The 14,313-nt window shown below is 45.0% G+C and overlaps 1 protein-coding gene across 1 annotated transcript in view; it reads left to right on the top strand.

The window, feature by feature from the left end:
• Positions 1–14,313, top strand: part of syt6a (synaptotagmin VIa) — a gene marked incomplete at its 5' end in the record, with an annotated part of 70,394 nt that overhangs the window by 45,652 nt on the left and 10,429 nt on the right.

Here is a 14,313-nt window from a genome sequence, read left to right on the forward strand (position 1 = left end):
GGTCAGTTCAAATCAAGGTCTGAGATACTGTGGAAAGTGATGAAGCAGGCGCTTTTGAGAGTGGTGTCACTGGTGCCATCCTTTGAAATGTAAGCAATGCCTGCGATATGGAAGCAATTTAAACTCACAGCAGTGTCTTGATAAAAATGGGGGTAAGAATTCTAAGAGAATGCAATAAAACAGCTCAAGACGTTTCTTCAATGTGTGATGACGCCGTATTATTTTTAGCACCCTGCTGCATCAGCACACTGTGAAATAAACCGTACATTACTTGATGGCACCTGGAAAACAAGCAATTAATTTAAAAAGACAGAAAAGTATGCTTCCAATGGTTCCATAATTACATATTCTCATCCACATTGAATGAGCTGCAGCCCCCCCCCCCCCCCTCTCCAGCCCAGTCCACACCAGATTCACGATGCAACAAAATGCAACGATCTGAATCGCCCCGTTGCAGGTCGGTGTAGTTTTGTGATTCTGTTGCGAAGTGCTTGCGAGTTACATCGTGAATCATTTGTGTGCACTGGCCTTCACATGGCTATGAGTGTAGTAGAACGGTATCACCATTACATGTACAGTTCAATTTTACATTGAGTTTTACCCAGCCACCTACAGTACCTCAGAGGCTACATGAGAGAGACTACAGGATTTTCAGCCCCTCTCCTGCACAGTCCCATCTTAACTATACACATGACAGCGGCTGGTAATCCTTCTTTATAGCTCGTGATTAACAGTGGGTGTTTTTTTTCAGGGGCAGTAAAGCATTCTGAGGGAAGCATAGATTTCACTGTGCAACAGCTACTGGATGGCCTATAACTTTATGTTGTGATCGTTGATGGGGATCCATTTATATTCCCCGGCGTTGAAAATTACCGAGGTGGAAAATGAGCTTAATCTGTTTTTACGGTTCTAGAATGTGGCCTGCCAATTTTATTGTGATTCCACTGGAAATTAAAACGTCCACAGCAGTACGGGCCTGTGTGGAGGCAGTGGGCCAAAACGATAAACGTTCTCCACCCTTGTAAATGTCATAAACTGTCAGCCGTCCTAGACTGGCCTTATGTCACAATCAACCTGTTCACCATTTAGATATTAATTGCATTTATACATAGCCTACTGTATATTTCCTAGAGAACAGCTGATGCCAGAGTTTTGGGTCCGAAAGTAAGTCCTAGCCCACCGATAACTAATGTTTTGACCAATACAAAAGAAAATGTTATCAACTTGAGGAACGTATTTCATTAAAGTTACTATATACATTTAACTCTTAAGCGAACAAATAAATGAAAAGAGCATTTCACTTAGTTCATACTTACAATTTAGCAGCCTTGGCATCTCAGGCACCATGTTTTTTGTTCATTATACCTCCGGACACACTAGCTGCATTACCCCTGAAACTTATGTAGTCTAGATGTGGGGTCTGGAGACTCTCAGGGATCCTTGGGGCGGGTCCAAGCTGTCCACAGCTAAATGATTCATACAGTAGTTGGGTATGTAATGCATTCAGATGGAACTGTAAATGTTTCTGCACTCTCAGAGTTCAATTAACACCGAGGCTTTGACTACTGTTGATTACATCCCAGAGTTAAAAAATGTAAGCAAATGGGACATAATGCATGGGGCATAACGCATATCACACTGGGGGTCCTTCTCATCAAGAAGGTTGAGATTCACTGTTGTAAACAAAGTGCCAAATCACTCCGTTCTGAATAACATTTATAGTTCTGTGTATGATTTGATACAGCATATCAAGTATATGTGACGAGGCTGAGATGGAAGGTTACAGTAGGTGAATCAGGCAGGCTGTGAATGCATTTTGATCAGCTTGAACTGATTAGGACTGATTAGGAGCTGTGATGGTGGACAGAAGGTCAGGGAATGGCACAGCAGGAACCATAGAGTAGTAATTTCAAGCTTGTCGTGGGATAAACCTATTTTAATTTATATAAAAACTTTGGAATAGGAGGGGCACGGTGGCAGAGTCTGTAGTGCTGTCGCCTCACAGCTAGAAGGTCCCGGGTTCGATTCCCGCTGGGGGCGTGTTCTCTCCTCCGCGTCATCAGTGCCCATACCCGAGGCAGTGTTGGCGAAAGGGCCTTTCTGTGTGGAGTTTGCATGTTCTCCCCGTGTCCCCTTGGTTAGGTACCCTCACAAAAACCATGCAGTAATCCTGGTCTCTAAACTACCTCCCCTTGGCAAGCCGGGTCGGGGCACCTGATGGAGGGGAAAGGAACTGATCGGAATAACGTGTTTCTTCCACGTGCTACGTCCGACCAGGGAAACTCTCCCCTGTCCGGTGAAAAGAAGCAGCTTGGACTCCTCATGCATAGAAAGAAGCATGAGGTCAGTCCGCCCCAGGTTGGCAGAGGAAGTGTAGCGCCCCAAAACAACAGCAACTTTGGAACAGGTTACTTTACGAAAAATAAAGGCTACAGACGTTTTCACTACGCTCATCTGTGTGCATGCACCTTTGTTAATTTTTACATTTCCCTTTACCATCAGAGGGTTCTGAAAAGGATTGATCTTGCAGCATAAAACATTATTGATAAATTCAAGGATGTGGCTGGCTATTTATTCTTGCTATTTGTTTTATCAGAAGATGATAAATGTGTTTGTATCCCTGCAGTTATGCTCTTCTAATAAGGGGTGCTAAAATTGTAGTTGATTTAGGATTTATTTTATTTTATTTTTTTACAAGCATTTACTGTAGGCCTACTTGTACTTATTCTGTGCCTCCTCAATTACGTTGTACAGTACCTGGCACATTAATGCTGTGTGTGTGGCAGCCATGGGGGCTTGTATTCAACAGTCAGTTAATTGCCTGATAAGACCAGATGCTGATACAGGTCTATTGTAGCCAATGGCATCCTCCTGGGAGCCTAACCGAGGCTGTGAATGACCGGAAAATGAAGGAGCAATTAACCACCTGAACCTAGGTTCGCAGTAGCTCTGGTCCATAGGTTCGCAGTATAACAAAATCTATTGACTTTCATAATTGGATTAATTAGTTTTACCTTAATGGGTAGTTGTTTATGTAGCAGAGGTAGCGCTGCCTCAAAGGTAATTGAAGTGTGTCAGAGAGAAAAACAGGAGAATGCATTTTGATTAAAGGATGCATATGAAGCTCTCTGAGTTTCTCTTGGATCGACGTATTGAACATGAGTGTTTGTGCATTGTGTAAATGAAGCACAGGAAGTCCATTAACAACAACCTAAACTTATTATACCCAGCTTGCAAGACACTGAGATTGTCAGTTGGAGAGAGACACGCTGATATAAAACTCTGTACTTACTTTAAATAAAATGTCCAAAAATCTCACCCATATGTTTCGAAATGACTTATGTAGCATGAGGCATTGGTGAAGCTTGTGCACAACAAACGAATTTCACCCACTCTTTTACTTCTAAAACTGTGATGTGACAATATGCATGATAGCTAAAGGCCAATCACACATTAAGAACTGACTCGGAGTGGGATATTTAGAAACTTATGTAATATAACTGCAGTTCCCTTTCAAATTAACCCACTCTATTAAGGGAGGGAAGAGAGGCATTTTCCTCACAGTGGCAATAATGAAGTTGGAAATGATCTGTCTTTTTTATATCTGTCGTCTAACATTAAAAAGGGAATCTATCAGTCAATTAGGTTACTCAATCAAGAGTAACCTAACTAATGATAATTCATATGTATCAGTGCTTTTGGTGTGTGAAATATGTGGGTCTAGTACAAGGTGGGGCCCGGGTAACTTAGGAGTCCCTTGCATACACTAGTAGTTGAGCTGCTGTGATTCAAAACCCATCACACATCACATTCAGAGAAATGTTACACACTATCTCTATATCATGTCTTCGTAATGGATCTGTCTGATATGTCATATTCCATCTTAATTGGCTAACATTGGCTTTCAAAGTTTGCAGGATTGGCCCGTTTTGAACAAAAAGCCTCAAATCATGAAAGCAGTGTGCAATTTACGTGAAATCTTTCACAGACTTTCCTAACTAGGCTGAGGAATATATATATATATATATATATATATATATATATATATATATATAACACTACATGCTGTTAGAGCACTGGCCATGGAGGCTAGATGAAATGAAACGATATATTATGGAACCTTGCAAAGTTGGCTCGCAACACTATACCACATACACATATGACATTTGCTATTTTAAGCCTTGAATTGGCGGCAGTGTGTAATAAACGGAGAAATGGGTATCGCTGAGGATAATTATTATGACATGCTTTAGTGGCCATAATCACACTTACTGCATGAAGTAAGCGCAAAATGGCTCCTATGTGCATATGGTCAATAAGTGGAAATGATCTCCCTAATCATCAAAGACGTTCATCCTTCTTCCATCCTGTGGGATGTGAACATGGAGGCTATACGTTTCCCATGAGCAGAAAGTCCTCTTCACACCTCTGGTTCATCTGTAGGGGTCTAAACTCCTCTTCCTGGCATGCAGAGGGGATTTGTGGATCTGTAGGATTATAGGGATTTACAGAATGCTCTGAGAAAGAAGCCATGGGATACAGCAATCTAAAAATGGCTGAGGTGCCCACATCAAGATTAGAGAACATTCATCCCCTCCCCTAAAGAAGGTGGAAAAGCTATTATATTGACAGCCCACTTTAGTTTGTGAAACAAGTGTGTCTGGTAAACATTTCACAAGGAGGTTGCAGTGGATGGCAAAGCCTATTTTTGGTTAAAGATGTTTGGAGCATAGACACAATTTTGCAGTTAATTATATATTGGGTCTAATATTGGGTTGTAAGATCAGTGTGCCATTGGTAAAGTGATTTACCTTTTTTAAAGCCTCCAATAATACTGTTCTTAAAGCCTCCAACAATGTTTTTAAAGCCTCCAATAATACTGTTATGTATGTTATACTTGTACTTGTATAATATACGCGGGAGTACATTACAGTGTAGCATTTGTATAGGCTAGTGTTGCATTTGCAAAACTAATTTCACATGAAATGCAAAGTGTTATAACACACGGATGGAAAAACATCACAGGATCAAGACCATGTCTTCTAACTTCCTGAGCAGAGAGGGATAAGATGCCATGGATACAGTATGCCATGGAGATACAAACCAAATGGACCCAGGGGTCACACATTTGGAGTTAACCCATTAAAACCGGGAAAGCAACCGTGTCATTTTAGATTTTATCTTTGGCTATTCAAAAATAGCAGACATTCAAGCTAACAGCGGGTCACTTTGTGCTGCACTGCAAGCTTGTACATCTGCCATTTTCGCCAAAAACCAGTGGTTTTGAGAACCACTGGTTTGGCCTCGGGTCGTAATGGATTATATTAAAACTCAGGATTTGACTGTGTGTCTCATAACGACAGGGAGTCAACCCCTACCCTCTGTGGCAACATGACTTTTGGCCACTTGACTCTAGTGCCACGCCTCACATGCTGCTCCCCCAGAGACACCAGCTGTCAAGACAATGTGCTATAGAGGCACAGAAGCTGAGTAATTGTGCGGCACAGGACAAAGATAGCACCAACACTCTCCGCCATCTGAGGAGAATGCCCTTTGGGTAAATGAGGCTAGCAATACCAGTCAATCACCATTATGATCACTTTGTGCAATTATAAGGCACTTTATTTAAAGATTTAAATCAGTGGCTTTGATTTAGTCTGCCATTGTACACTCACGCATGTTCCATCGTCATCCGATAGCATGGGCACAGGTTGCTTGTGTTCAGCGAGTGTAACCTGTGTGTGCATCTTCAGCGTAAAGGTGGCCTTTGTTTTCGCCGCTGGAGATGACGTGATTCATGACACCGAAATCCGAGTCCATATCCCTGCTAATGGTTGGGTTTCTATGGGAACCAGGTTTCCTCAGGCATCACTTTGCGCTCTGACTCAGCTTCAAAACAATCCTTAATTAAATTTTGGTGCCCTCTCAAATACCTTATATTCCCCAGCCGAGACCCATTTGGGCACGTCTTATACCGTCGGATTGAAATTGAATGGAGAGAGCTGCAGACACTCCCATTCGCCTTGCCTCTATGACTGAATCAAAGACGGTTATGAAACGCCGTTTCCAGGGAGAAATGACCAGTGCCAAAGTTATCTCATGTAGTGCTGCGGTGTCTTTGCATGCAGCTTTCTGAGAACGATATAGAGATCTTATGGGACTCACTATAAGTCTCCAGTCCCCAAGCTGAAAGCTGATGTCTGCTGTCTCAAGTTTTCATTTTTCGTGTACAGCAGTTTGTCCCACCCTGCTGTTTCTGACCTTCTTTCATCTGCCCTCATGCTTAATCCTCACCTAAGAGAGATTTACAATTGGACTGAGGCTTCCGAGATATTGATTGAGTAAGCTGTTTCCGCAATGAAAAGACATGAAAAGCCCTTTTGATTGACTGCAGGGCTGTGACTGTCCACTCCCCTGTCTTTTGGGTGTGATCATTAGTTGCGTGCTAAAACCAGAGGTCAAGGCCAGTCTCACACTATCGGCATGAGTGGTTGTATCAAGAGAGTAACAGGTTCTCACCCACACTCGCCTGTCTCTCACTTTCACATGTCACACACATCTGTCTCACTAGTTTCATTAGACAATTACTGCATTAGCCTATGTAGTTTTTGAAAGCAACAAGAAGCCCTAAACCAGTGGTTTCCAAATGGTGTGCCATGGCAACAAGTCCAGGTGTGGCTTTTGTGACAGCCACACATTATTGTTGCAATAATACTACTACTTGTATAAAACTATACAAGTCAATACTATACGACTACATGAATTATCTTTTAATTTACTCTAATATAGTAAAATAAAGTCCAATACAGAGGCAAATTATATACCGTAAAAATAAAAAAGATAAATAAATTCACTCTGGCATCCCTATTTTGGGCATGTCATTATGCAGATTTTTTTTAGTCTAGAATTGAGATTGAGATTTTAATTATAATCTAGATTGAGAACTGTAGACTAGATACCAACCTACTGTATAACGTTGCCATATAATCGAAATAAGGTTGCCAAATATTCAAAACTTTCGTCAAACCCATTTATCAGAAGATACTGTAAGTAATCTTCTCAAGAGGAACACAACTATTCATTTCTGAGAATCATCTCGCAATGAGGGTCAGACTTCCATGTTATTGCAATACATTTCAGCAACTGTCAGCATGTGCCAGCTCTATAAAATTAATTTAGTTTTTTCTTAAATTTGTACTGATAGTGAGTAGTGAAATTGGCTGTGAGGCAAACGTCATGGTCTAACGGATTGTAATTTAGCAGTGTGTCACAGATATCCTACCAGAATGTTTTAACTTTTATACATTGCCATGTACAACGCAAAAGGGAGCCTTTGTCTGTACCACACCTAAAACACAAGTCTGATATCTCAGATTCGTATCTATGCACCTTTTGAGTTGTATAATAAAGTTGGCGGAGAAAATTATAATGAGTCTGTCTATATCTGGAATTATTAGTAGCAGAGAGGCTATCTCAACACAAAAGTATCTGTCCTTTTTCTAAGGAAATATGCAAAAAGATTGTAATATACAGTAGATTTTCACATACTGTCTTTATTTGCCTAGGCAGAGGGGGAAAGGGACAGAGAGGGAATACCTTGTGCAGATTGGTATCTTCGCTGAGGATAGCAGTAGACCAATCAGCGCATGACGCTAAGGCTGTATATTGCCCGCTCAGCTTCCCTCCCATGAGCACGGGGTAATTGTGTTTGTATAGACGCTCGGTAAAGCCGGATGCACCATGGTCGATTCAAAGCGACAATCTCTGTGATGGTGGGCAGATACTTTACCACTGTGCCACCCGAGCCACCCTTTTTGGAAGTATACTAATCCTACCGCTTTTGGAATCATGTTGCTCTAAGCGGGTAAATGCACTGTGGCTGTTGTGCGTCCCAATATGGACAATGGTGCAGAAAATATTCGTCCGAAAATGGCTAAAAATGCATTTTCAGCCTATTCGGTTTCGGCCAGAATAGGCAGAAGATATATCACCGAATAGTGTATGCAATTAATGCATTCAAAAGTGCTGAATAAATGTTTTATGGACCCATAATAGTGATTATTATAAGTTTAGCCATAATCATGTCTTTTGCCATAATTAGGTAACTTTAAGGTGCGGCCATGACAGCAATGGTATGAAAAAATATCTATAATATTAATCATATTCGGCTATATTATTCGGCTGTATTCGGTTTTCGGCCACCTGTTTCCTGTATTCGGTTTTCGGCCACCTGTTTCCTATATTCGGTATTCGGTTTCGGCCAAGAATTTCCCTTTCGGTGCGTCCCTATGCGAGGGCCCAAGATTTGTTTTGAATCGTTAACCGTTTTTTACTTACCATGTTATGCAGCGAGGTGCAGTGCAGTAAAGTGCCTTTTTGTGTAGTTATATGTTTGGATGACTGAGTCGTTTATGCTTTATATTGCTTCACTGGACACACATGGCCATTTGCAATGTTTCAGTGGTTATTGTCGCGACCATAGGTCGCATTCACTATGGAAACCTGCATTACCATGTGTCCCGTCACACCTCCATATATGCCATTGGTCACGCCTCGTAACATCATGCCTCCATGTATGGTCATGCCTTCATATATGAAGCTCCATATATGAAGCTGACCTGTGTTGATATATGTTGATTCTACCCCACCCGTCCTTCCTCTTTGATGTCTCCCTTTTGACTGATACAGTACCTGTCCAAACTCTAGACCCGTTATTAATTAGTGCAGCCGCGCCCGGCAGCCGGCGAAAACAAGAGTTCTCAACAGCCCCGAAACTTAAGGACCGGCCCTACCTGGGCCCTCATCAAACCCTGTACACTCAAGACACTGCCCCCACTGCCACCCTTAGATCTCCATACCGGTATATGGAGCTGACCTGTTCTGACATTCCTTATGTTGATCTGACCTCATCAAACCCTGTACACTCAAGACACGCTCCATATATGTCCAGTACAGAATTCATTCCATATGTTGATGTGACCCCTCATGCCAAAGCGCCAGCGCTTTCAGCAGTCTGCCGTCACCCAGGCGGATGCGTGCACGCAACCTGCTTCTCACCCTCAGGGCGTCTTACTAGTATATTCTTTACTGTGAAACGAGTGTCTGTTATAGAGTGTCTGCATTCTCTAAATCTCTTAAAGGACCACTTCATCACTTTTCAACCAATCTTCATATAATAGGTCCTCACTAATAATCATGATAAAACGGCACAATTATTTTCCTACTCAGTCTGTGCCTCATAGGAGGGCTGTGGGCAGTTCATAAACAATATGTTTAGATGTTTATTATCGTGCTTCCATTTTTGCATTGCAACTTTTCAGCACTAGAAAGCCTGCAGTTTCTATTAGCTTGGATTCCTCATCGTCACTGGTGGACGGGTTTCTGAACTGCCCACAGCCCTCCTATGAGACATTAAGGGCTCCATTTTCGTCACCGCTAAACCCCTTATCTCTAAACTTCTTTGTCTTGTTTTACTATTTTGCAAAACATTTTTGAATAGTTAAAATGGCCAGTCTACCAGCTCACAACGTAGATTGGCTAGTTGAACTACCGGTATTCAAAAATGTTTTTCAAAATAGTACAAAAAGGCAAAGCAGTTTATGGATATGGGGTTTAGCGGTGACGAAAATGGAGCCCACAGACTCAAAAAATGGTGCCATTTTATCATGATTATTAGTGAGGACCTAGTATATGAAGATAAGTTGAAAAGTGGTGAAGTGGTCCTTTAACAAACTCTTGACCGTGACATTTGTTGACAGTATTTCAATGTGCAACGGAAGGTCTACTTGAATCTACTGTGACGGTGGGTGAAGACTGTGCCCAGTGACAGGTCAGTCACATTTGTGCTTTGTAGAGAACTGTGCAAAATTCCAGATGACACAGAGTCCAGCAATGGCTGGATAGAAAAAAATCCCCCATGTGGCACAAATCCTCCAGACCTGGAAATCCTGTCCACAGCAAAATTCGTCTCAGTGGACTCTCTTAAGTTTATCTCTTAATTTAAAATGTGGTGAGAAAGACTCTCAAAGTCTCTGAGGGTATTCATTGTGTTACATCAGGACTGGTGAACCCATGGTCAGGCCAGGGCTCAGGAGTTAGAGCGGCTGTCTGGGAACCAGAAGGTTTCCAGACACCAAGCTCCTATTGGCTTTGCGTCAGAGTGTCCATGAGCAGCTAGACGCTGAACCACTGACTTTGTTTTGCCTTAGTAGTCCTTCAGTGGCTCCTCCAACAGTTAATTAAGAAGAGTCAAATGCAGAGAATGTCCTTTACTTGTGGGGATCGTTACAAGTTGCCAAAGAAAATAAGTGCAGAACAGGGACAGGATTTGAATTATGAAAGGGTATTATTAACAAGGGAGACGGTAAACGAGAATGACGGGGCAGGAGGGCAAGCAGGGGAGGCCAGACTGGGCAGGTATAGACACAGGGGAGGCAGGTAGGGCAGGTACACACAGGGGTGGCAGGTAGGGCAGGTAGGGCAAGTACACACAGGGGAGCAGTAGGTATGGCAGGTAGACACAGGGGAGGCAGGTAGGGCAGGTACACACAGGGGAGGCAGTAGGTAGGGCAGGTAGACACAGGGGTGGCAGTAGGTAGGGCAGGTAGACACAGGGGTGGCAGGTAGGGCAAGTACACACAGGGGAGGCAGTAGGTAGGGCAGGAAGACACAGGGGTGGCAGTAGGTAGGGCAGGTAGACACAGGGGTGGCAGGTAGGTAGGGCAGGTACACACAGGGGAGGCAGGTAGGGCAGGTAGACACAGGGGTGGCAGTAGGTAGGGCAGGTAGACACAGGGGTGGCAGGTAGGGCAAGTACACACAGGGGAGGCAGTAGGTAGGGCAGGTAGACACAGGGGTGGCAGTAGGTAGGGCAGGTAGACACAGGGGAGGCAGGTAGGTAGGGCAGGTAGACACAGGGGTGGCAGGTAGGGCAGGTAGACACAGGGGTGGCAGGTAGGGCAGGTAGACACAGGGGTGGCAGTAGGTAGGGCAGGTAGACACAGGGGAGGCAGGTAGGGCAGGTAGACACAGGGGTGGCAGTAGGTAGGGCAGGTAGACACAGGGGTGGCAGTAGGTAGGGCAGGTAGACACAGGGGAGGCAGGTAGGGCAGGTAGACACAGGGGTGGCAGTAGGTAGGGCAGGTAGACACAGGGGAGGCAGGTAGGTAGGGCAGGTAGACACAGGGGAGGCAGGTAGGGCAGGTAGACACAGGGGTGGCAGTAGGTAGGGCAGGTAGACACAGGGGAGGCAGGTAGGGCAGGTAGACACAGGGGTGGCAGTAGGTAGGGCAGGTACACACAGGGGAGGCAGGTAGGGCAGGTAGACACAGGGGTGGCAGTAGGTAGGGCAGGTAGACACAGGGGTGGCAGGTAGGGCAAGTACACACAGGGGAGGCAGGTAGACACAGGGGCAGCAGGTATAGGGCAGACAGGCTAGGCTGGGCAGTGCAGGTGGGTATATAGGAAGGCAGATGGCCAGGAACCGGAGAGTGTGAACTGGAAACAGGAGAAAGGTATTCACATCGACACGTGGATCACCAGGAATACTCTGTAATATGCAATGCTGCAAAGTAGCCAAGAGCAAGATTAACGTGGCAGAACAAACTGGCATGGGGTTTGAATACCGAATGGCGATGATGAGATGATGAACCACAGTATAGATGGAGCAGGAGAAGAGGATGACGCAAAGTCACTTGTTTGTTGTCTGTATATAGAGCAATTCATATATATATTGGTATAATTCACAAATCCCATTTCCCACACTTGGAATTACAGACCTCTCGTTTCACGGTTTTCTGCGTAGGTAGGGCAAGTACACACAGGGGAGGCAGTAGGTAGGGCAGGAAGACACAGGGGTGGCAGTAGGTAGGGCAGGTAGACACAGGGGTGGCAGGTAGGTAGGGCAGGTACACACAGGGGAGGCAGGTAGGGCAGGTAGACACAGGGGTGGCAGTAGGTAGGGCAGGTAGACACAGGGGTGGCAGGTAGGGCAAGTACACACAGGGGAGGCAGTAGGTAGGGCAGGTAGACACAGGGGTGGCAGTAGGTAGGGCAGGTAGACACAGGGGAGGCAGGTAGGTAGGGCAGGTAGACACAGGGGTGGCAGGTAGGGCAGGTAGACACAGGGGTGGCAGTAGGTAGGGCAGGTAGACACAGGGGAGGCAGGTAGGGCAGGTAGACACAGGGGTGGCAGTAGGTAGGGCAGGTAGACACAGGGGTGGCAGTAGGTAGGGCAGGTAGACACAGGGGAGGCAGGTAGGGCAGGTAGACACAGGGGTGGCAGTAGGTAGGGCAGGTAGACACAGGGGAGGCAGGTAGGTAGGGCAGGTAGACACAGGGGAGGCAGGTAGGGCAGGTAGACACAGGGGTGGCAGTAGGTAGGGCAGGTAGACACAGGGGAGGCAGGTAGGGCAGGTAGACACAGGGGTGGCAGTAGGTAGGGCAGGTACACACAGGGGAGGCAGGTAGGGCAGGTAGACACAGGGGTGGCAGTAGGTAGGGCAGGTAGACACAGGGGTGGCAGGTAGGGCAAGTACACACAGGGGAGGCAGGTAGACACAGGGGCAGCAGGTATAGGGCAGACAGGCTAGGCTGGGCAGTGCAGGTGGGTATATAGGAAGGCAGATGGCCAGGAACCGGAGAGTGTGAACTGGAAACAGGAGAAAGGTATTCACATCGACACGTGGATCACCAGGAATACTCTGTAATATGCAATGCTGCAAAGTAGCCAAGAGCAAGATTAACGTGGCAGAACAAACTGGCATGGGGTTTGAATACCGAATGGCGATGATGAGATGATGAACCACAGTATAGATGGAGCAGGAGAAGAGGATGACGCAAAGTCACTTGTTTGTTGTCTGTATATAGAGCAATTCATATATATATTGGTATAATTCACAAATCCCATTTCCCACACTTGGAATTACAGACCTCTCGTTTCACGGTTTTCTGCGTAAATAATTAATCATATTGATGTTCTAAAAATGTAACGCACTGAAAGGGCAGAATCCTGCTTATAGAGATAGGCTCATATCGGTCCGCTGCAACGAGAAAGGTTTGAACCTCCTGCATAATTTAATGGATTCCCCCTCCCCCTAAGATCCTTTTTTTTCTGCTTTAATTCTGACAGTGACAATGATAGTGTGCCAGGGAATATGACATGCAAAGAGCCTGTGGTCGGATTCAAACCCCAGTCAGGCGCAAGGAAAGGGCTATAACCTTATTTATGTGGTATGCACTCTTACCTGCTAGGTGAGCCACAGGGGCGCCCCCCTTAATGGAACAAATTGAATGTGCCTTGGAGCCTGTTTCTTCCTATCTCTTCAGCGCTGGGCCTGCAAATTCATGTCAGGGGATACTCATGAGACCCCCCCTCCCCAACCCCCTCCAAGACGCTCCTCAACATGAGTTATTGAAGATAAACCTGAGGCATCAGTGTGGCCATGAGGAGAGGAACACTGCGGTGACATTTGAAAAACAATTGAATTCAATCCCCGCTTGCAAAAGCATGGAGATGAATGCAAATATCAGGTGGCGGAATATCATTACTTCAGAACAATAATTGCAGAGTGATGATGTGTTGTTTCTTTTCGTTTTAGGGTGGGGGGGTGGGGGGGGGGGGGACTGGGTCTCCAGTCATTAATGCATATGCATGACGGTTGTCAGCAGTTTTTGGTGCCTCCTAATGTCTATGTCTATATGCAACCTGCGTCCCCCAGGAGAGATAGTCAGAATGTAGGAAAATAAATGAGTTTGAGCAGCCCACCCCCTCTTTCAGATTCCCTCTCACACCTACACCAACACGCATACGCAGCGCCACCGCCGCCACCACCATTCACCCAAAATATAAAAGGCTAGTATAAGTATGCTATACAAGAGATTAGTTGTATGCCATATTTCAGACACATATAATATAGTGTATACGATTTGCCGTTATACCATTTGATCACACTTAACTGTACTGTACAATGCAAGTGCATGATAATGGAAAAATGATGTGCATCTGCGAGTGTGTGCGTGCTTGTGTATACTGGCTATGTGCCACAAGACCACAAATGCACATTAACTGTATTTGTACTCTCATAACCAGACACATACGCTCTTTCCATAGAGCTATAGAGAGACTTATTCAGTCAGCTTTACTGCAATATTTATGAAGTCCGTCTCCCAGTAATACTTGGCTCCAGTTCTGCAGACCTTATACAACCACACCACTGACACAGTGGGAGGGGGGGGAGGGGATCCTATTCTGGGTTTCTAATTGACTCTGTTTATCTCTCTCTCTCTCTCTCTCTCTCTCTCTCTCTCTCCCCC

The sequence above is a fragment of the Protomyctophum bolini genome (assembly GCF_963924005.1).
Source record: "Protomyctophum bolini genome assembly, chromosome: 5".
In the NCBI taxonomy this organism is placed as follows: Eukaryota; Metazoa; Chordata; class Actinopteri; order Myctophiformes; family Myctophidae; genus Protomyctophum; species Protomyctophum bolini.